This window comes from Suricata suricatta, chromosome 1 (genome assembly GCF_006229205.1).
Source record: "Suricata suricatta isolate VVHF042 chromosome 1, meerkat_22Aug2017_6uvM2_HiC, whole genome shotgun sequence".
Lineage (NCBI taxonomy): Eukaryota > Metazoa > Chordata > Mammalia > Carnivora > Herpestidae > Suricata > Suricata suricatta.
The window spans coordinates 46066686-46089156 of record NC_043700.1 but is presented as its reverse complement, the minus strand read 5'-3'; the positions used below and the strand labels follow the sequence as shown (position 1 = coordinate 46089156).

General features: G+C 40.9%; 1 long non-coding RNA gene across 2 annotated transcripts; it reads left to right on the top strand.

The window, feature by feature from the left end:
* The first annotated feature begins 685 nt into the window (after positions 1–685).
* On the top strand, positions 686–11247 carry LOC115296367. 2 transcript variants are annotated; one of them, XR_003910885.1, is made up of 3 exons: positions 686–840; positions 7655–7705; positions 11022–11247. It is a non-coding gene; the product is annotated as an uncharacterized LOC115296367 (long non-coding RNA). The 2 variants fall into 2 exon arrangements; XR_003910877.1 differs by having other exon boundaries at positions 10915–11247.
* Positions 11248–22471: the final 11224 nt, after the last annotated feature.

The window sequence follows — 22471 nt, the reverse complement described above, 5'->3', positions numbered from 1 at the left end:
CTGGTTCTAGAACCTGTGTTCTTCTTCACTCCAGTGTACTTCTCCCAAAGGAGGGGAAGTTGTCTGGGCAGGCAAGATGAAAAGATCCTGGAAGATGGCTCTTTTTTGTCAGGGGATTTTCATCCACCTCCTTTGCCCCAAGGGTCAGCTATTTTCACTCTTTCCTCCAACCTTCTTCCTTCCAAGCATTTCACCAATCCCCCCTCCTGCCAGGATTTCACATCATCTCCCTCCATGATTCTAGGAGCACTGTCAGTCTCAGACTCACTGAAAGAAGATGCTGACACAAGACAGGTTTTTCCTCTTCCTAACTCACTGTTACAGGTGAAAAGAAAGCAAAAACAGCAACAACACCCCTCCTTCCCCCAAGAGTAGAAGGTCAGGTCTCCAGTGTCTAGATTAAAATGGCTTCTGGGGTGTCAGTGAGGACAGATTTTTCTCTTCCAGCAGAGGATCACCTGTCTTCCAGGCGACCACTTCTCACTCCCAGGGTGTGCTGGCTCAGGACAGGAGGGAATGTTGCTATTTTCTGCTTGACTTTCAGATGACCCAGGCAAAGCACGTTGTCAACAACTTAGGAAAGGCTGCTGCAAGCTTTCTCTCTCTCCCCACTGACTGTGCTGAGCTTGGGTGCCAGCATAATGCAATTCCAAAAATTGTACTGAGCGTTTGCGGAGCATTGCCTGGGATCAACTGTTTGAAGTTCTGGGAAAGCAAGATGACTATTCCTCTTCACATCAGCTTATAAAACTTCCTTCCAGGACCTCTGCACTTGCGGGGAGAGAAAGGGTCCAGAAGGACCTTCAGCCTTCTCATAGTGCCTTTGCTGAAGGATTGGAGGTAGGAGAAGGCAGATAATGAATGGACAAGGGAAAGGTAAACGGAAGCATTCAAGACACACTGAAACCCAATTCATTCTGATTTTTCTGTTCTCTCCTTTCTCTGCCATAACCTCATCAGCACCATGTTTTCTGAGATGACAATTTGGCTATAAAGTCCAATCCATGGTCTAACAATGAAATAGAATAGTTTTGCTTGGCGGTCTTTGGGAAATAAGTGTCATATGATTGTGTTCTTTTGACCCTCCTGTTCATGCCTTGTCTGCTCTATTTTATGAAGCAGGAAGTATGTGTAAATTATTTACATTTTCCGCTACAAATGCAGATGTGGAATCAGCTAAAATATGCCCACTGGAAAGAAAAGAGGCTTTTCACACCTCAAAATATATGCTGAAATAAGCATTTGATTCTTCCATCATGCATCTGTCTAGGTGTTCTATATTATAAGTCTCAAACATTACCTCACTGACTGAAATGCATGCTCTCTAGATTCTAGTCCTATTTTCAGTGATTTATGCCAACATTCACCCTATAGTCCCCTTTTATTCTCTTGGCAGCATTTTTTTTAAGGAAACCACCACCCCCAAGAAGCATTTGATTCTGCAAAAGACAATGTGAGGACACATTGATTTTTATCCCCTGCAATCAGGGTAAATGTATCCCTGCCCTGGATATAAGCTGTTTGAAACATGTACATCTGGGTTGAAGATTAGAAATGCCTGATGTAAACAGACAGTAATCTTTAAAATATGTATGTATTTTTTTTTATCAAAGTAATACCTGTTCCTATTTTTTTTTTTACATTTATTTATTTTTGAGAAACAGAGTGAGACAGAGCATGAGTGGGGGAGGGGCAGGAGATAGAGAGACACAGAATCTGAAGCAGGTTCTAGGCTCTGAGCAAGCATTTAGCACAGAACCCAACGCAGGGCTCGAACCCATGAACCATGAATCATTACCTGAGCCAAAGTCGGACACTTAACTGACTGAGCCACCCAGGCACCCCCTACTTGTATATATTAAAAAAATTTTTAATGTTTATTTATCTTTGAGAGAGAGAGAAACAGAACATGAGCACAGGAGGGGCAGAGAGAGAGGGAGACCCGGAATCGGAAGCAGGCTCCAGGCTCTGAGATGTTAGCACAGAGCTTGACGTGGGGCTCGAACTCAAGAACCATGAGATCATGACCTGAGCCTAAGTCAGATGCTCAACCAACTGAGCCACCTAGGCACCTCTTACCTGTGCATATTTTTAAGTCAAAAGTGGTATAATATTTAAAATGACAAATAGCTACCCATTAACTGTTCCCTTTCTACTTCCTAGAGGTGGCCAGCCACCAGGTAAATTCTTTTTATCCTACCACTTACTTTGATTATTTGAAACAGATACTGAAATTACTACTTCTTGACTTTCCAGTTTTATATCTCATCAGTATTACCTGGAGGCTTCTTACCATGGAAGATGAATATTGAGCATTCTTACTTCTGGTTCCACACATATACCTTCCCAGAATGCAAGCCCCTTTTTTGGTTAGATCCCTACTGAGGATATGAAGTATTGTAACTATTAAATAAATATTGTTCCCCAATGAGCCAAGCGGTTTATCATGTTTGCTTTTCTGTGTCTTCTTTTTATTCCCCCATAGTAAATGTCTTGGATGTTCCTTTTCCTTGGCTTCCTTAGGATCGCTTGCTGTTTGCACATCCTCCACTAGCAAAGCAAAATACGCTTCACTCCAGTTTTCCAGTTGCTACCTCACCCCTGCCTTGTTCTCCTTTTTTCCCTGATGGCCTCTATCCTGGAGCCCTCTAACCTGGGAATTCCCATTGTCCTCTGCTGCATTGGATCACTCATTTCCTGTATCCTTTGGTTTATCACTTAAGGTGATATCAGCTGCTGTAACCAATATATGTCAAGTTACTAGCTTAATATGAAAGAGGTTCTTTTCATCTAACAGCCAAATGCTGATGTTCATTGAGTTTTCCTATAAAGAGGGACACACTTCTCTACGTCTTGTGATTTTGCTGTTCTTAAGGGTCTCCACGGGGCTTGCTTCAGGCTGTAGGGAGAGAAAAGAAGGTCATCAGCAGGAGGTTCAAGTCCAGTGGCCAGCACCCAGTCCCACGCCAGCCCCTGATGACCCACAAGGCTGAGAAACAGTCTTTGTGCTCAGGGAAAAGAAGTGGTGGTACAGAAACAGTATTGAAGGGATGTTGGCTGAGGACTTTCTGTAACTTAAGAGAGAGATGCATCTTCCAAATGAAAATGTTCTGAATTCTGAATCCTACACAAGACAAATGAAAACAAATCCACACTTAGACTCATTATGGTGACAATAAAGGGCATTCTTCATAGTTTTGTGATTCACAGCTTCCCTTTCCTTTTCCTTACTTGAAACTCAATTTTGCTCATGACTCAGTTGACTGTAATATATCATGAAGTATTTTTTTTCTTTTAAGAGTGGTATAAATTATATGAATTAAAGTCTGAAACTGGAGCTGTTCTCACCTGTAAGTGGCAACTTGGTTGACTGTATTTTTTTTTTCTAAAATCTGCAGACCAGGGGTTCTTTGCAGGGGAGGAGTGCCCTTCCCCCACTCCGGGGACATCTGACAAAGTTGGAGACACTTTTAGTTGTCACACACGGGAATGGTAGACGTAGAGTCCAGGGACACTGCTAAACATCCTAAAATGTAGGCCATACCCATTGGTCCCAAATGTCACTAGCACTGCCACCCGCACGACTGTCCTTGTCTTATGACAATTATCCAGTGTGGAGATATCCAAGGTCAATTTGACATGTTTTTTTTTTAATTTGTGGGGGTTGATAAGAGTTTGTGAGAATTTTAAAAAATGGATACTTGCAATGGAATGGAATGTCGTTAGGCAAAGTCTAAGTTTAGTTTATTTACTTCACCGATTCAAGGTTTTCTTTGGCACAGAGGCGTCTTCGGTGGTTGTTTCCTGAGGGGAGTATTCCTGAGGAGAATCTGTACACTGGTCTGACCCCCAGTCGTTTGCCTACAGCCCACTTGTACCACAGTGCCCTCACAGCGTATTGGACACCCCAGCCCTGCTTGCATCCAGAATCTGAACTTTAATTCATGTAACAAATATTTAGCCTGTGCCTATTCTGACTCAGGTACTTTTCCAGATTCTGGGGAGGTAGCCAGGGATGGAACAGAAAAACCCCAAATCTCTTCCTTCACGAAGCTTATATTCCTTAGGTTTTGGAAAATGTGCCTAGATTGTGTGACTGCCCTTCTCTGAGCCAGCCTCTGAAGCTGGACCATCTCCCACAGCTCTTGCTGCATTTGATTTTGACTTTTTTCATGTCTCTGCTAGTCCCCAAGTGGCTGAGGTCTTTGCCTGCCTTGCCAGAGTAAATAATAAGCAAAAACCAACTCTTATAGAAAGAGAGTCATTATCTGAAATTGTATTTCCACACCTGGGCTGGGGCTGAGTGGATCAGGACTGTGGTTAGAATTCTCATGTAGACAAGTCTATATCTTCTCCCCAGTGAGAGTAGGCTTGTTGGTGTCTTGTTCAGTGTCTTACGAGGTGATGATAAGCTCTCCAGAATGTTGTCGTTCCATAGCTTAGAACCCAGTAGGCAGTTTCTGGTTTCAGTCCACGTGGCTCAGGACACACAGTGAGGCAGCATGGAGGGTCAGCACACCTCCGCATTCTCTCTCTGACCTGTGGGGCCAGTGACTTCTTATTCCAGGCACTTTGTCCTTTTCTCTCCAGGTATCCAGAGCTACCCACAAACTTGTCTTTCTAGGAAACAGGCAACAGCAGTTCTAATAAGCCTAAGAGGACACATCTAAATGTGTTTATTCTACTAAAATGCATAAATAGCAAATTTTACAGGTTTATATTTGGATGGTTGACTTTTGGAGTTTCATGGTCTGAGCCTCTATTCTGCATGAGTGTCTCCTCCACATGCACCAACTTGATAAAGTCTCTAATGAATATGCCACCTGAATCAGCTGGGCTTCACTTCCTGCTCCGTCCTTCAATCCCCCATCTATGGGAGGGAAATTAGCTTCAGGAAATCAATCCTATCTCTTAAGAAGTCACATGGCAAGGGAAAACCACTTTTTTAAAGTTTATTTATTTATTTTGAGAGAGACAGAGAGAGAGCATGAGCAGAGAAGGGGCAGAAAGAGAGAGAGAGAGAGAGAGAGAGAGAGAGAGAGAGAGAGAGAGAGAGAGAGAGAGAATCCCAAGTAGGCTCTGTGCTGTTAGTATAGAGCCCCATACAGGGTTCGGTCTCATGAACTATGGGAAATCAAAAGTCTAGTCTTTAACCGACTGAGCCACCCATGAGCCCATCATATACTTTTGATACTAAATGTCAGGTTACATTTTTTGAATGATTTTGAGATGCATTCATGGTTTTGTGTATATTGATGGTATGTTCCCTTTTAAATAATAAAAAGAAGACTAGTATTCCACTGTGTAGATATACCACAATTTATTTACCCTTCTACTTGTTGAAGAATATTTGGTTTGCTTCAAATTTTTAGTGACTATGAATGAGTAGAGCCACTATGAACACTATGTATAAGCATTTTGGTGAATGTAATGTTTCTTTTTTGGGAGTAAGTAATGTGAAATAGAGTGTTCAGGTCATATGGTTGGTATAGATTTATCTTTAAGAGAGGGACAAACCCTTTCCTGAATTGGCTGTATTTTCATTTTCACCAGCAGTGTATGAGAGTTGTCACTTTTTCTCTCACTCTGACTTGCATCCCTCTTATAAGGACCCTTGTGATCACAATGGACCCACCAAGACAATCTGGGCTATCCTCCCCATCTCAAGATCTTAACTTAATCACATCTGAGGAATCCCTTTGGCATGGAAGATGACATTCATGAGTCCCATGGATTGGGATGTAGACATCTTTCAGGAGCCATTTTTCAGCCTGCTCAAAGACCCCCACTTCTCAATCAGAGTACTCTAAAGCAATTTGTGGCCATATCTCATTATCTACACCAGAATTTCTTTCTTTCTTTTTTTTAAGTTTATTTATTTATTTTTGATAGAGACAGAGAGAGAGCACAAGCACGAGAGGGGCAGAGACAGAGGGGGACAGAGGATATGAAGTGGGCTCCATGCTGACAGCAGAGAACCCTAGGTGGGGCTCAAACCCACAAACTATGAGATAATGACCTGAGCTGAAGTTGGGCGCTTAACCAACTGAGCCACCCAGGTGCCCCCACGCCAGCATTTCTAGGGAGCAATTTCTAAATTAATAGGGATGGAGGTAGCTGGGACACAGTGTGCAAACATGCAGCACAGCAGGAGACCAGGTCTGAGAGCTTCATTGGGCAATCCCATCACCTAGCACATCCCAATGTGACCTTTGGCTTTTACTTAGAGTAAGACAGGAAGACATCAAAGGACTCATTAACTGTTGTGCCAGGAGAAGACTAAAGAAGGACAGGTTGGACGTGGGAGATGAGTTAGGAAATGTCTGTAATAATCCAGGCAATTATAAAGGTGGCTTTGATCAAGGTGGAAGCTCTGGGGATGGTCTAAAGGGCTCAGTTACAGCATTTAGTTTAAAAGTAGAGTTGGGGTGCTTTGGTGGGTCAGTTGGTTGTGTGGTTGAGCATCTGTTAAGCTCAGGTCATGATCTCATGGTTTGTGAGTTTGAGACCTGCATCAGTCTCTGTGCCGACAGCTCAGAGCCCTGAGCTTGCTTTGAATTCTGTGTCTCCCTCTCTCTCTGCACCTCCCCTGCTCTCTCTCTCAAAAATAAATAAACATTAAAAAATTGTTTTAGGCACAGTCATTACTTGTGGGTGCAATATGGAATGTGAAAGAGAAAGTAAGGATAATTCCAAGTTGTTTTTGATCAGAGCCACTATATGGATGCAGTTAAAATGGATGAGAAGGGCTATAACCTGCTGGTGGGTTAAAGCGGGGAGAAGATTAGACTTAGTTTTGTACATGTTACATTGAGATGCCTATTAGATAATTTATGGAAAGTTTGAGGAAGCACTTGGATATACAAAATTGTTTAGAGAAGAAGTCTGGGCTGAAGGACATATATTTTGGAGTTTTCAGCCTACAGGTGATACTTCACGTCATAAGAGCAGTAAAAGAACCAAAACAGTGAGTATACAGAGATGATGACTAAGTACTCTTCCTAGAATTCTCCAGCACTGAGAGGTCAGGGGCATAAGAAGTCCCTGGAAACACAGACTGAAAATTCACGGCTCCTGAGGCAGGAGGAAAACTGAGAGAGTGTATTGCCTTGGAAGCCAAGTGAAGAAAGTGTTTCAAAGGGTTGGAAGTGATGAACTCTGTCAAGTAAGGTGTAGATTAAGAATTGATCACTGAAGATAGCAACGTGAAGGTCATTTGTGAACTTGATAACAGCAATTTTGATAGAGTTGGGTAAAGTGCAAAAATATGATTAGAAAAGTTTTGAGAATGGAAAGAGAAGAATTAGAGATAGGAATCACTTTCAAGGTGTTAAACTCCAAGGGAAAGAGATAAATAAGGTATCCAAAGGATGAAGGGAGGGAAAAATAGGGTAGTTTTTAAGATTGGAGAGGAAACAATGTTTTGAGTAGAGCTAGGGAAGAATTCGATATAGAGGGGGATATGATAGACAAGAGAGAAGGAACAACTGTTAGATGTTTCTAAGTAGGCAAAAAGGATGGTCCTCAGTTGATCCTGGCTAGGAATTAGGTCTTAGGTCCATAGAATTTGGTTCTAGCTAGAAGAAAATAGTACATTAACATAATTTTTTCTTTATTCATGTGTAATTAATATACAGCATTCTATTAATTTCAGGTTACAGTACTGTGATTGAACAATTCTATGTGTCTCTTAGTGCTCATCAAGGTAAGTGTACCCTTAATCCTCTTTGTCTATTTCCCCCATTTCCTCCATCTACCTCCCCTGTGTCAGTCAGAGAAAGACAAATACCATATGATTTCAGTCACATGTGGAATTTAAGAAGCAAAACAATAAATGAACAAGAGGTAAAAAAAAAAAGAGGCAAACAAAAAAACCAGACTTAAATATAGAGAGCAAACTGGTGGTTGCCAGAGGGGAGGTAAGAACATCAACATTTGGTCCCATCTGTTTAGAAAAGCCAGTGATGGGTTAAGAAAGCCATAGTATTAAGGCAGCAAACCTTTGCTCATAAGAAATCCATCCCTTGCTTTAGAGAATTAGAGAAATTTCTGTAGAATCTAGAGAAATAAAGTGACTTGTTTACATTTAACCCATAATTTTTATGGCTCCATCTTTTCCATGATTTCATTTTTTAATTTGTAATGGCTTCTATAAAAGAGTGTGCAGAAGAACTGATTTGAGAAACAATAATTAGCATGATTAGAAGACTAGTTTCTTTACCCCCAGGAATTTTACTAGAAAAATAAATGAAGAAAATTCCATATTGTCCCCAATCTGTCATTGAGAGAATGAAACTTCTCCTAAACCTTGCAAACTACATTTCACTGAGAAAATCTGAAAAGACTCCTTTTAGTAAACTGCATAGAAAAAAATAGTCAAATGAATACTAGAAAGCTATAAAGATGGCTTTACTACAAATGCCCAAGTACATTGGAATTTCTGTAAGGAGTTATCCATCTCAGGGACTGCTTGGGTTAAGCAAGGAACAGCATATAATTCCATCACTTTTTATCCCATATGAGATGATCTCTTATTGGAACTAAATTTCTGTTGACAGGACAGGCATTTTGTGGGATTAATTAAGTAGAACCTTTGAAGGGATTGCCATTTCCTTCTGGCTATGCACTTGGACCTTTACAGAGGTCTCATGATTTTTTCTCTCCCCTTGATTCTATTTCTAAGAATGCCAAGTCTTATAAAAGCTCAAGAAAGTCTCTAAGATCCTAGGTTCCCCAAATCAGGCTGGTGCAGAAGAGGCCCATTCCCTTAGTAGGTAGAGTAGGAAGACTATAGATAGATGTACATGGGAACAGACCTTCGTTCTTTCCTGAAAGATGATTTCTTTCTCCTCATTCACTCCTTGTCCCTCTTCCTCTGCTGATTCACTTGGGTGGTAAGATAGGCCCCAAAGTCTCTTTTTGGCATCCACCGACACCTTTGGGAGGCCAACAAAGCACATGGTACAGCCCAGGAGAGAAGAAATATAGAGTTGGGCACTTGGCCTGGTTCTGCAGGAGGCTACTTGGATTTGGAATGTCTCTTTCTTTCTTCAAGTCTTTCTTCCCTAATTGATTGGTATCTTGTAGATGTGTGGACCTAGGAGAAGGAGAAGAAACCTACTGCAGCCTTGAGTGAAAGACATAAAAGAAGCTTCTAAGTCACAAACATGGTCCAACCCATGTTTATAAGTTTTAGGACCCTATAGCGAACACTTCTGCCAAGCTCCTGCTTTCATCTAAGAAAAATGTCCCTATTCTTTTGGGAACTGTATCTCCTTTCTCCTCCATCCCCTGTGTCTCCCTCCCACAACTCATCCAGTAAGCTGGCCTCATTCTTACATGACTCTGCTCACCTGTCCATTGTTGATTAGGCAAAGGTGAGCATCTGAGCACTTATTATACTCTATAGTTATCGGTTTCCTTGTTTGTTTAAAATTTGTCTCTTCGGGGGCACCTGCGTGGCTCAGCTGGTTAAGTATCTGACTCTTGATTTTGGCGGAGGTCATGGTCTTGTGATTCATGAGTTTGAGCCCCACCTATGTCGGCTCCACGTGGACAGTGTGCAGCCTGCTTGAGATTCTCTGTCCTGCTCTCTCCCTGTCCCTCCCCTGCTCATCCTCTCTCTCTCAAAAATAAATACATACATAAATAAATAAATATTATAAATTAAAAACCCTCGACTAAGGTGCAGAGTTTCTTCTACCTTGTTCAGCTAATCTTCTATTCCTGATGCACAGTGCTTGACAGAGAGTAGGTTTTCAGTGTGATTTGCTGCATAAATGATGGACAGTGTTTCCATGGCTTTGTTGTTTGCCTTGAAAAAAGACTAAAACCATGTGCCAAACAAAGCAGGGATGAGAAGCAGAACACTGGCATCTCACGCAATTCCCATCGAAACCGAGACCCGGCACTCCTGTCCTTCCTGGGGTGGAGCTGGTGCCTCTGTCTTTGAATTCTGTGAGACAATGTGCTCCCATTTTGCATAAGCCACTGCCAAAGATACATAAAGCCAGATGCTAGTTAAACCGGGTACCAACGGTCCCATTCTATTACTGGTGCAATAGGGGAGGAGCCGAGTCTACTTTGAATTGTACAGAGATGACTGGGCATTTTAAAGAGAGAATGCAGTAGTAGGGAGGAGCCATGAAGTGCCAGTCAGGAACATGAAGAGTCACACAAACTGGGAGAGAGAGCTAGTCAGTGTGAATGTGATCAGGCTGTGTGCTCTGCTAACCTTCCCAGAAACACTGGGAGACAAGAGGCCCTGTGGGGGCCGATTGTTACATTTCAAGGGAATGACTTTCGGCCCAGACATTCCTGGTTTGTAGAGGATACATAAACATCTCAAAAAAGCAGAGGAAGAGGGGCCCCTTAGTGGCTCTGTCAGGTAAGGGTGGAACTCTCGGTGATTTCCCCTCAGGTCATGATCTCATGTTTCTTGGGTTCAAGCCCCACAACGGGCTCTGTGCTGACAAGGAGGAGCCTGCTTGGGATTCTCTCACTTTCTCTCTGCCCCTCCCACACATACTCGCTCAAAATAAATAAACTTTTGAACATAAAGGGCAAAGGCAGTTATAAGCTTTTAAAATACTCTAAAAAAGGGAGGAGGTCAGAAGCCTATCATCAAGTATTGGCTGGAACAAATGGTACATTCTTTTGGCAACATTAAGTTTTTCCTGACCTGACTCAAGGGGTTGGGGAGGCCAGGTCAAGTCAGGGATGAGGCCTTCTGCAGTGAGAAGCCATGAAGGGTTTGTCAAATCTCTTTGTACAGGGGTTTTGGAAGGAATCATTTCTCCAGAGATGTTTTGCAATTCCCAACACCTTGACTGGCCTCTTGTCACTGGAAACCTAGAGTTCTGATTCCTTTAAATTAACATTTCTAGATGGTACTAAATTGTATGCACTTTCCAGGTTGGTCCTTCATGTCATCCAATGGGATGTTAAGGATGGTGATGACCAGTGGTGGTGATGGATTGATGAATTGGAGCAAATCGATAATTAATCTGCTTCTCATCTAGGCCAAAACAGTCAACGGAAAGGAGAGTTTGTGGGTCAACTGAGTTCATGGAGATGAGAGATTAGCCATACCTCTTTAGATCTGTCAAGGCTACACCTCATTCCTGTTCTGCTGTTTGTCGTTCAGTGTGCCTCCTTGATGGGGAGCAAGCCATCCCTCTGTGAACTGTGATGTGATTAATAGTCTCTATTCCTTGCTATGCCCTCGATGTCTCTGGTAACATTGGATGGTTGTAAAGTGCTCCCCTGGGGAACCCAGCAGCAGGGTGTGCTGTAATACTGGATGATGAAATAAAAATACAATCATAAAAACTTGTTTGTCTGTAAGTGAATCCAGAAAGAGATTATCCTTTAAATGAAAGATTGATCCTTATGTGTGTGTGTGGTTTTTTCGTTTTGTTTTGTTTTGTTTTTTTACATTTCATGGAGTTAGCCTGAGATAAAAGCAAAGACATCCCCGCACACTAAAACAGACTGCCTGTCTGACATGAGAGTAATTATCACCGTTCTGCAAAATGTGTTGAAGCCTCACTGGCCTTGCATTGTGCCGAGAGCTTTACCAGCTTAGTAAGGATATAACTCAGCCAACAAGGGCTATGCTCCTTAGCCTTTTTAGAGATGGACCCTTTTGAAATTTGATGAAAGCTATAGACCTTATTCATTGTTTATGATCATAGATACAAAATTTTGTGTATCATTGCAAAGGATGCATAGATCTTATGCAGCTTAGGTGCAGAAACTGTCCTTGGGAAACGTGATCCTAAAATGGTGAAAATTCAGAGGGACTCCCTGTTAACTGTCCCCTAAAATACAGTGAACTTGACACTCTGACATAAGTGGAGATGGACAGTCCATGGCTCCTCTCTCACAGGGCTTGCAGGGAAGGGGCAGAGAGAGGAGAGAATCCCAAGTAGGCTCTGCGATGTCAGTATAGAGCCCCACTCGGGGCTCAGACTCACAGACGGTAAGATCATGACTTGAGTCGAAACCAAGAGTCAGATGCTTAACAAACTGAGCCACCCAGGGGTCACATAGGACTTAGTTTTAGTGAAGAAGCAAACACACACCAAAGAGCCAAATTAAGGCAAAATTGATAAGTTCCACAAGAGGAATATTGAAAAATTTCAATGTATATAGATTTTACTTTTCAAAACACTTAAAGAAACATTGTAAATTTTATATTACTTTACTCTTAAAATAGTACCATTTAAGTAAAAGAGTGAGTTTGCAAATGGGGAAGAGAATTCTGAGTATCTACTCTGTGTTTAGGCACTGTGGTAGAAGTTTTAATTAAGCAATAGATTATTTAATACTCAAACACTTCTATGAGATTGATATTTTCCCCCACATTGTTTATTTCAGCCTTTACCAATGAGGAACTTGTGGCACAAATAATTACATAATTTGTTAAAGTCACATGATAGTAAAACCAAGGCTTTGAATAAGGATTGTCTGACTCTGAAGTTCATGTTCTTGTCAGTAGATGATGAATAAATACTAGTATTTGAAAACTAAAGAAGTCAAGAAACAGAGACATTCAGTAGTTTGGCTGACATTACTACTTCAATGAATTGTTTACTGATTTTTCCAAGGCAGAATAATTATTTACCCTCATATTGCTCCTTAAACACTGTGTACACAGTTCTTAAAAAAAATAAAGACTACTGGGGTGCCTAGGTGTCTCAGTCAATTAAACATTGGACTCTTGGTTTTGACTCAAGTCATAATCTCAAGGTTTGTGGGATCAAGTCCCACATTGGGCTCTGAGCTGACTGTGAGGAGCCTGCTTAGGATTCTCTCACCCCCTCACTCACCCCCACATAAATAAATACATTTAAGAACAACAAAAGCAAAACAGACTATTTAAAAATGTTTATTTATTTTTGAGAGAGAGAGAGAGAGACAGAGCATGAGCAGGGGAGGGGCAGGAGAGAGGGAGACACAGAATCCAAAGCAGGCTCAAGGCTCTGAGCTGTCAGCACAGAGCCTGATGCGGGGCTTGAACTCAAGAACTCCAAGATCATGACCTGAGCTGAAGTCGGGCACTTAACCCACTGAGCCATCCAAGCAACTCAAAACAGATAATTTCTAGAACAGTTTCATGTTCACAGCAAAAGTGAGCAGAATGTACCAGAGTTAATATGTACTGAGAAGTTTCCACACAAGCTTAACCTCCCTGTTATCAATGCCCGCCCCCCCAAAGACAGGTTCCTTTGTTACAATTGGTGAATCCTACACTGTATATTGTTACCACACAAAGTCCCTAATTTATATTAGAGTTTACTCTTGGTGCTGTATTTTCTATGGGTTTTTGACAAATCTGAGGTAATGTTTATCTATCATTGTAGTATCATACAGAATAGTTTCATTGTCCTAGAAATGCTCTGTGCTTCTCCTATTTACCCCTCTGCCCTGGCAACCCAAATTGTTTTGTTGTCTCATAGTTTTGCCTTTTCCAGGATGTCATATAGTTGGAATTATATGTAGCCTTTTTACATTGGCTTACATTATGCAGTAATCTGCATTTAAGGGTCCTCCTGGTCTTTTTATGGCTTGATTACACAGCTCTTTTTGATTCTTATAGTATTATGTTACTATATGTGGTTAACATGTCCCTTTCCCCTAATGGAGCTTCTAGAAGATGGAGATGTTGTGTAATTTTTATGATTCTAGATCTTCATTCATTTGGGGGTGGGGACATATATTAGGTAAACAGTTAATGTTAGATGGCTAGTTAAAGAATGAAGAAGCCAATGGATGGATAAAGTCGCACAGCTCAGTTGTGGGGTTAGAAGTCAGATTTCTTACTACAAGGCCAGGTTCTTTGACATAGACAAGCCTGACTGACTACATGGTTTGAATAAAGGCAAGACTCAGGAGCATTCCCAACATACAAAGTACCTGGGACTTCTAAGAAGCAAAAATAAAGCAAAATTATGAGAACGACCACATACAGACTACCTAGAAAATATATCTTTGCCACAATAAGTATTGGTTTGTCTTGGACAACCCCAGTATCAATTTTTGTGTGCCTTATACTAATGAAAACTTTGGAATTTAAATTTGTGTGTGTGCATGTTTAAGGTACAGCTTTACATTTACCCCTGTCACCCAGAAATTACAAATTCAGTTACAAAAGCTTACCGCATGTTGTATTGTCTATTGTTGGAAAGATAGTCACGATATCAAACTAAAAAGGTTTTGTAGAGCAAAGAAAACATCTACAAGATGAAAAGACAACCTACATAAAGGAAAAAAATATTTGCAAATCACAAATCTGATGAGTTAGTATCCAAAATATATAAAGAATACATACAATTCAAAAATATAATACATGGTCATCATTAAAATCAGCTCAGAAACATATTCTTGTTTTAGAAATATATTTTTATAAGTAAAGATTTCTCATGATTTCTCTTGGGCTGCAGAGGAAATACAGTATGCATAGTTTAAAAATGTTGATAAAATTGCATGATTTGGTTATGGAGTTATGTGTGGTGTTAGAAGGTTCTATCTATAAAATGTATATATTAAAAATAATAAAATTTCATGGGGCACCTAGATGGCCCAGTTGGTTAAGCATCTGACTCTTGGTTTCAGCTCAGGTCATGATCTCATGGTTCTCGAGTTTGAGCCCTTCGTGGGGCTCTGAGCTGCCATGAGAAAGAAGGAAATCCTGCTATCTGCGACCACATGGATGGAACTTGAAGACATTATGTTGAGTGAAAAAAGCCAGAGGAGGACAAATACTGTATGGTATCATTTATATATGGAATCTAAAAAATAAAGTCAAACTCAAGGAAACAGAGTAGAAAAGTGATTACCACTGGAAGTTGGAGGAAATAGGAAGAGGTTGGTCAAAGAGTATGAACTTTCAGCTATTAGATGAAGAAGACCTAAGGGTCTAATATATAACATGGTGACTGTAGTTGATACTTAAATTTTTCTGAAGGTATAGAACTTATATGTTCTTACCAAAAATGTGTGTGTGTATGTGTGTGTGTGTGTGTGTGTGTGTGTGTGTGTGTGTGTAAGCAGCTTCTCTATATATGGGTTAGAATGGATCCTTGGACAGGAACAGGGCCCGACTTGAGATCAGTGTATTCTTGGCAGAAGTGTACTACTGGGCAAGCAGAAGCCGATAACTAAATGCTTTTCAAGTTAATGAAGGGTGAGTCTTGTGAACATCATGAGAGGCAAGCAGTGCAATAGAAGCACCTGTGGTCTGAGGGACACCCCTGTGCTGGGAATTTCCTGCTGTCCCTCTACCCACCCCTGACCTTCCACACGTTGCCCTCCTCTGGCTGGCACCAAAGTGCTCTCCTGCTCTTGGCTTTCAGATGGGTCTGGCCAATGAGAAGCAATGCCAAGAAATCATCAGGAAGAAGAGAAGAGGAGGCCAGAATATATATAGACTCCCTGGATCCCTCCCTGTGATGTCCCCAGGGTTGCCTGTGTCTCTCAATCAAAGGTCACAGCCCTTGTCATGGGGCCATATTCCCCTCCTGTCACCACTCCAGGCTTAGGAATGGTGAAGTTGGTACCCTCCCCAGGCTACTGCACAATTCTCTGTGGCTCAACAGCCTGTGCATGCCTTTGTAAATAGTCCCTTGATGAAAGCCTTCTCAAACTACTCAATTTGGACATCACCATCTTTCCTTATGGGGACCTGGACAGATATACTTGCCATTAGGAACCATTTACCTTTATGTAATAGAAACCCACTTGAATGTGTGCAGAAAGAAAGAAAGAAAGAAAGAAAGAAAGAAAGAAAGAAAGAAAGAAAGAAAGAAAGAAAAAGTCATGGGCTATTGCATTTTAAGTCTATGGACAATTTCCGAAGCTTAGAGACAAGAAGGTCAGCAGAGCCTTTTGCATAAGTGGCTGGAGCTAGAAGTAGAAGGTCAGCAAAAACCAAAGCAGCTACTTTCTGTGCTTATGAGTCTGAATGGGTCTTTCATATCTGGTGCTTTCTCCATGTCTCTTCTTCCTGGCCTACTTCCCTGCCCTGTATGATTGCCTTCCTCTGCTTCTCTCTGTACTTGGTGGAAGATTCATGGGATGATGTGTTCTCAATTTACCTGACTCATTAAGATTCAGTATGGCTTTTAAATCTTAGAAGAACGATTGGATTTTCCCAGAGAGGGCCAGGACTCCATGCTGGTCCAGTTAGCTGTGGTCGGGGATCTGCATCATGACGTACAAACACGGTTGCCCAGACTGTGGAGGCAGGTGGTTCTCACAGAAGGGGAAGCCAGGCAGGCACTGTAGAAGGTATCTTCTATGAGATAAACAAGATTTATTCACTGACCTAATGCACAATCCTGTGGGCATATTTGCCCATAACTGATGCAGGTGAGACCATGATTAGTGCTGAGATATTACATTGCACTGTTGCAGTGGTGTGGGATTAAAGCACGGAGTCTGTTTTATTTCTTTCTCTGGAAGACAATCACCTTCTGGAAGGTATTTCCAAGAAAAGTCATGAATGGAGTAAGGGTATGAGCTGTGGAGAGACCTGAAGAAGAACCCAGTGGACAGAGGGAACAATGTGGAAGGGGGGAGAGAGGCAAATACCAATGTGCAGGGGAGAGACAGGCCAAGGGTTGTAGGAAGGGAAGCTGGAGCCACATTGTTTAGTGGTTTGTGGTTCTAACAGGGAGGATTGGGGTTTTAGTATAAGTGCAAAGGTCATTGGGAACCAAATGGAGAGGTTTTTTTTTTTCATTAAAATTTTTTTTCATGTTTTTATTTATTTTTGAGAGAGAGAGAGAGAGAAAGAAAGAGAGAGAGAAAGCGTGAGCAGGGGAGGGTCAGAGAGAGAGGGAGACACAGAATCAGAAGACAGGCTCCAGGCTCTGAGCTAGCTGTTAGCACAGAGCCTGAGGCAGGGCTCAAACCCATGAATTGTGAGATCATGACCTGAGGTGAAGTCGGACGTTAGCTGACTGAGCCGCCCAGGTGCCCCTCTTAAAAATTTTTTTAATGTTCATTTTTGAGAGAGAGAGAGAGAAACAGAGGATGAGCAAGGGAGGGGCAGAGAAAGAGGGAGACACAGAATCTGAAGCAGGCTCCAGGCTCTGAGGGGTCAGCACAAAGCCCAATAAAGGGCTTGAACTCAGAACCAGTGAAATCATGACCTTAGATGAAGTCGGACAGGCAACCAACTGAGCCACCCACGCGCCACCCCAAACGGAGAGTTTTGAATAGCAGAGAGACATCCAATTAATGTTTTGAAAAGAAGTGTGCCAGATAGAATGAAGTAGGGCCTGAGTGGACAAGGACGGGGAGTAGGAGATGATTGGGGAATCCAGGTAAGAGGTGGTGGTTGGGGTAGCAGCAGACTGTGGAAAAGGAAAGTATTTGGAAAATACTTTGAGGGTGGAGTCCTGAGGATTTGCTACCATCCATGTGAATAGGAGACAAATATTAGAAACCTTCAGTAATTGAAGTAAGTGTGATGGTAGCATACAGTAAAAAGAGTTTGGCAGAAGCAGCATAAAGTCCTCACACGGAGCCACACCTGTGAGTTTTGCAAATCATAACAACGAGCTAATCAGTGAGGAAGGTAGTTTAAAGTGGTGCTGAGAAAGTTGGCTTACAATTCGAAAAACACAATGAGACCATCCATCATCCCATACACACCAAAATATATTCCGGAGAGATCAAATAATTCAATGTTCAACATGAAACCATAAGAAACCGATGGAAAATAGAAAAACATACTTCCGTTCTTGGGAGATTAGGAGAGAGAGGCTTATTAAGCATAAAAGCAGAAACCATCCAGCAGGGATTGATAGGTTGGCCACATGGAAATGGGAAGCTTCTGTATATCAAAAACCAAAACAAAACAAACTTAACAAAATGAAAGACCAAACCTATTCATTGCAAGTGATGAAGGATTACTTGATGGATATACAAAAGAATTCTTCATCTAATTAGGAAGAGGCAATTACTCAATATAAAAATTGGTTAAAGGTCAGTGTACCAGGAAGCTTTCAGATGTAAAAATAGACAACTGGCTTAAATTCAAGCTGGCTTGAGCTGTAAGATAGTTGACTGACTCACTCATCTGCAAGTTCAGAGGGATGGTGAGCTTTAGGGTTGGTTGATCTCAGACTCACAAACTGGAGAATCCAGTTTCTTTCCATCCCCCTCTATCAATATGTCAGTTCCCATGCTAGCTGGTGTGCAGGTGTTCGGGAAGGCTGTTGGTGACCATAATGGACCCATGTCTCATTCATGCCATGTGGCCCTTCCTTCTCTCTCTCAATACCTTTTGAAAGTATGTAATACTGTGGATATATAAAAATATTGTGTATTATGTGTATGCAGATCCTGAAGCATATATTGAAAGAAAACAACCCCAATGTCATTCTGAAAGGCAAGAACTGCAACATTACCAATGTCAATGTTGAAGTTGTCTTTGTGCTCCTTCCTCCTGCCTTCCCCCTCTTTCTGAGGAATATACTTACTGATTATTTTATCATTTCCTGACTATTTTGCTTTTACCACATATTCGTATATTGCTAAATAATAAGTAACTCAGGTTTGTTTGTTCTTGGGTGTTATAAAAAATGAAATTATACTGTGTGTGGCTCTCAAAGGCTTGTGGTTTTCATTTAACATTATACCCCTGTGATCCATCTGTCATAAAGTCGTCTTTCCTTCCCTTGTGCTCATATATAAATTCTATGGTGTGATTTGACAAAAGCTGATTTATCTATTTACTCTTGATGGATATTTGGGTTGCTTTTGTTTGTTTTGTTTTATTGCAACTAAGAACAATGTTGTGATCATTCTTACATCTTCTTTTATACATGTGCAAGAGGGTCCCCATATTTAAATGGGTATGGAACTGTTGGGTAATATTTTATGTGAATTGAACTTCATCTGATAATTCCCAATTGTTCTACAAACTGATGGTGCCTCTCTGTAGCCTCACAGCAGAGTATAAGTAACTCTTGCTCAGCAATACTTGATATGTCAGACTTCTAAGTTTTTTCTAAGCTGAAGGGTGGGAAAGATGTTTTATTGACATCTTCCTATGCATCTCCATGATAGCTAAATGTTAAGAATATTTTGTGTTTATTTGTATTTGTACTTATTGACCATTTGTGTTTCTAGTTTCTTGTTCTTCCTTGTCCATCTCTTTTGTCTACCATCCCCATTGTGGGCTATTTATCTTTGCCCAATTTATAGAAGTTCCTAGTAAACTCTGGATATAAATACTTTGCTGTGACATTTATCCTTTTCTAATGTGAGATTTGTCAATGTATCTTTATTAAAGAATCTGTGAGAAAGTTTCTTCTTCTAGAAGCTATCAGGGAACCTCTTCTTGACTTTCATGGGCTTCAAATGGCTTAGGGTTGCTTGTCCTTAAACCAGTCACTGGCAAGAGGGATGATGGGGTTATTGAGCTTAATGAGGGGGCAGCTTTGGAGATGAGTGAAAAGTAGAGTCTTGAACAAAACCACAATTTTGTGAGGTAGGAGGAAAGAGATGGAGATTGAGTCTGTGTTTTTCTTTCCCCATAAACCGTTTGAGCCAGCATACCTTTTCTAGACTCTACTTTACACCAAACTCTTCAAAAAAAGTTGCCTATTCTCACTGGCTATAATTTCTCCATAAGACCCCCTTGATTTGAAGTCTTCACTTCACTATCAGTGTTTCTCTGGTCAATGTCACCAATGACCTCACATTGCTAAATCCAATGATCAGACATCAGTCTGCATCTTGCTTTAATTTCTTCTAGTTTTTGACCCAGTTAACCTCACTCTCCTTCTTGAAATTCTCTGGCTTCTGGCAACACGCTTCTGGTTTTCTCTCTACCTCCATGAGGCTGCTAGATTTATTCAATCCTATGTGAGGAATCATCCCAAAACTTTAGTGACATAAAAAGGAACCACTCATCCTGCTCATGCATCTGCAACTGTGACAAGGCCTCGCAGGGGCAGCTTGTCTCCACTTTACAGAGCATCACCCGAGAAAACTTGAAGGTTGGGGGTTGGGACTGGAATCGTCTGAAACCCTGCTCACTCTCATGTCTGGAGACTGTCCAGGGAAAATTCAAAGAGCCAGGCCTCCTGGACATCTCTTTCTATCTCTGTGTGGGGTCTCTTCAATTTGGCAGCTTCTGGGTAGCTGGATTGATTCTGCACCTTGGTTCAGGACTCCCCAAGTGTGTTCCCACGGAAAAGCCAGGCAGAACCTTGATCACCTTTTCTAAGGTAACTTAAGAAGTCACATGTGGTCATTGCAACAAAAACTGTCTCCTTGGCCATATGTTAGCCAGGCTCCTTTGAGCCCTCTTCTTGTCTGGGCATAGACCTTGGTTTTGCATGTCCTTGGCCTGCTGAGCCCAGTTTAAGCAAAGAATCCTGCTAGATTAGTTTAGCAAGAAACCCTCTACCATTAATACCTGATTAAACTTCCCCATTCCCTATCCTCCACATCAAAGTCCTTGGCCTGCCTTTAGCGAGAAGCTTGTTAGGCTAGTTTCTATTTTATTTTATTTTTTCCTGTTAAGGCAGTTTAGCATGGATCGTCCTGTCCTCAATATCTAATGAATTTCCTCTTATTAATATTCTCTCATTGATGCTTTCATTCTGTTCTTTAGCTATAAATCCCCAGCTGTCTTTGCTGTACTTGGATCAGTCTCTCTTTTTTATTACAATAGTCCTGAATAAAGTTTTCCTTGCCATTTTAAATCTTGTGCAAAATTTTTCTTTTACAATGCCATTGCATTCTATTCATTAGAAATAAGCAAAGAAAGCCAGACTATGACACTTCTTATGGAGGGAGTGTTAATAAATTTGGGCCACATTTTAAAACTATCACAGAGGTTACTGTTCAGAAACTTTTGCTGATTCCCCCTAACCTCTATTCTCACTAAACATTAAAATTTCCCAGTCCTGGGTCTTCTTCTCTTTTCTGTCTATTCTTATTTCTGTAATAATTTCATACAGGCTCTTGCCTTAGACATTACTTTAAAAAACGGAGATATAATTTACATACTATAGAATTTATTGTTTTTAAATTTTTATTTATTTTATTTTATTGTATTTTTTATTATAAGTGCATTCTTTAATCCCCATCACCCACTGAAACCATAACGCCACCCACCTTCCCTCTGGTTACTATCAGTTTATACTCTACAGTTAAGAGTCTATTTGGGGGCCACCTAGGTGGCTCAGTCAGCTAAGTGTCTGACTTCGGCTTAGGTCATGATCTCATGGTTTGTGGGGTTGAGCCCTGCTTTGGGCTCTGTGCTGACAGCTAGCTCAGAGCTTAGAGCCTGTCTTCAGATTTTGTATCTTCCTCTCTCTGACCCTCCCCTGATCGCGTTGTCTCTCTCTCTCTCAAAAATAAAAAACATTTAAAAATCATTTTTAAAAAAGAGCCTATTTCTTAGTTTCTCTCTCTCTTTTTCTTTGCTCATTTGTTTTGTTTCTTAAAGTCCACATATGAGTGAGATCATGTGGTATTTGTCTTCTCTGACTGACTTATTTCTCTTAGCGTAATACTCTCTAACTCCATCCACGTTGTTGCAAATGAAAAGATTTCATTCTTTTTATGGCTAAATAATATTCTATCACACACACACACACACACACACACACACACACACACACAGAGCACATCTTGACATCTTCTTTATCCATTCATTTTACCAGTGGATACTTGGGCTACTTCCATAGTTTGCCTACTGTAAATTATACTCCAGTAAACACAGGGGTGCATGTATCTCTTTGAATTAATGTTTTGTATTGTGTGTGCGTGTGTGTGTATTTTTTAGGTATATACCCAATATTGTGATTACTGGGTTATAGGGTAGTTCTATGCATATATTTTGTTGATAAAACTGATCTTTTTAAAGTGTACAATTTACCTTTTAAAGTGTATATTTTAGTATATTCACAAAGTTGTGTACCATCACCATGATCTATTTCCAGAACATTTTCATCACTTCAAAAGGAAATCCCACATCCACTGCAGTCACTCCCCATCCTCTCCCCAGATCCCAGCCACTATGAATCTACTTCTTGTCTCTATGGACTTTCTTATTCTGGACATTTCATGTAAATGGAATCATACAATATAGGCCTTTTGTGCTTGACTTCTCTCACTTAACATGTTTTTGAGGTTCATCCATCAGTATTCCATTCCTTTTGGGGGTTGAGTAATATTTCATTGTATGTATATACCACATTTTGTTTATCCATTCATTAGTTAATAGACATTTGAGTTGTCCATGTTTTGACCATTATAAATAACACTGCTGTGAACATTCATGTGTAGATTTTTGTGTGGACATATGATTTCAATTATCTTGGATAAATGATTTTGTATCCTACAACTTTACTGAATTTGTTACTAATTGTAACAGATGTGTGTGTGTATATGTGTGTGTGTGTGTGTGTGTGTGTGTGTGCGATTGTGTGCAATATCT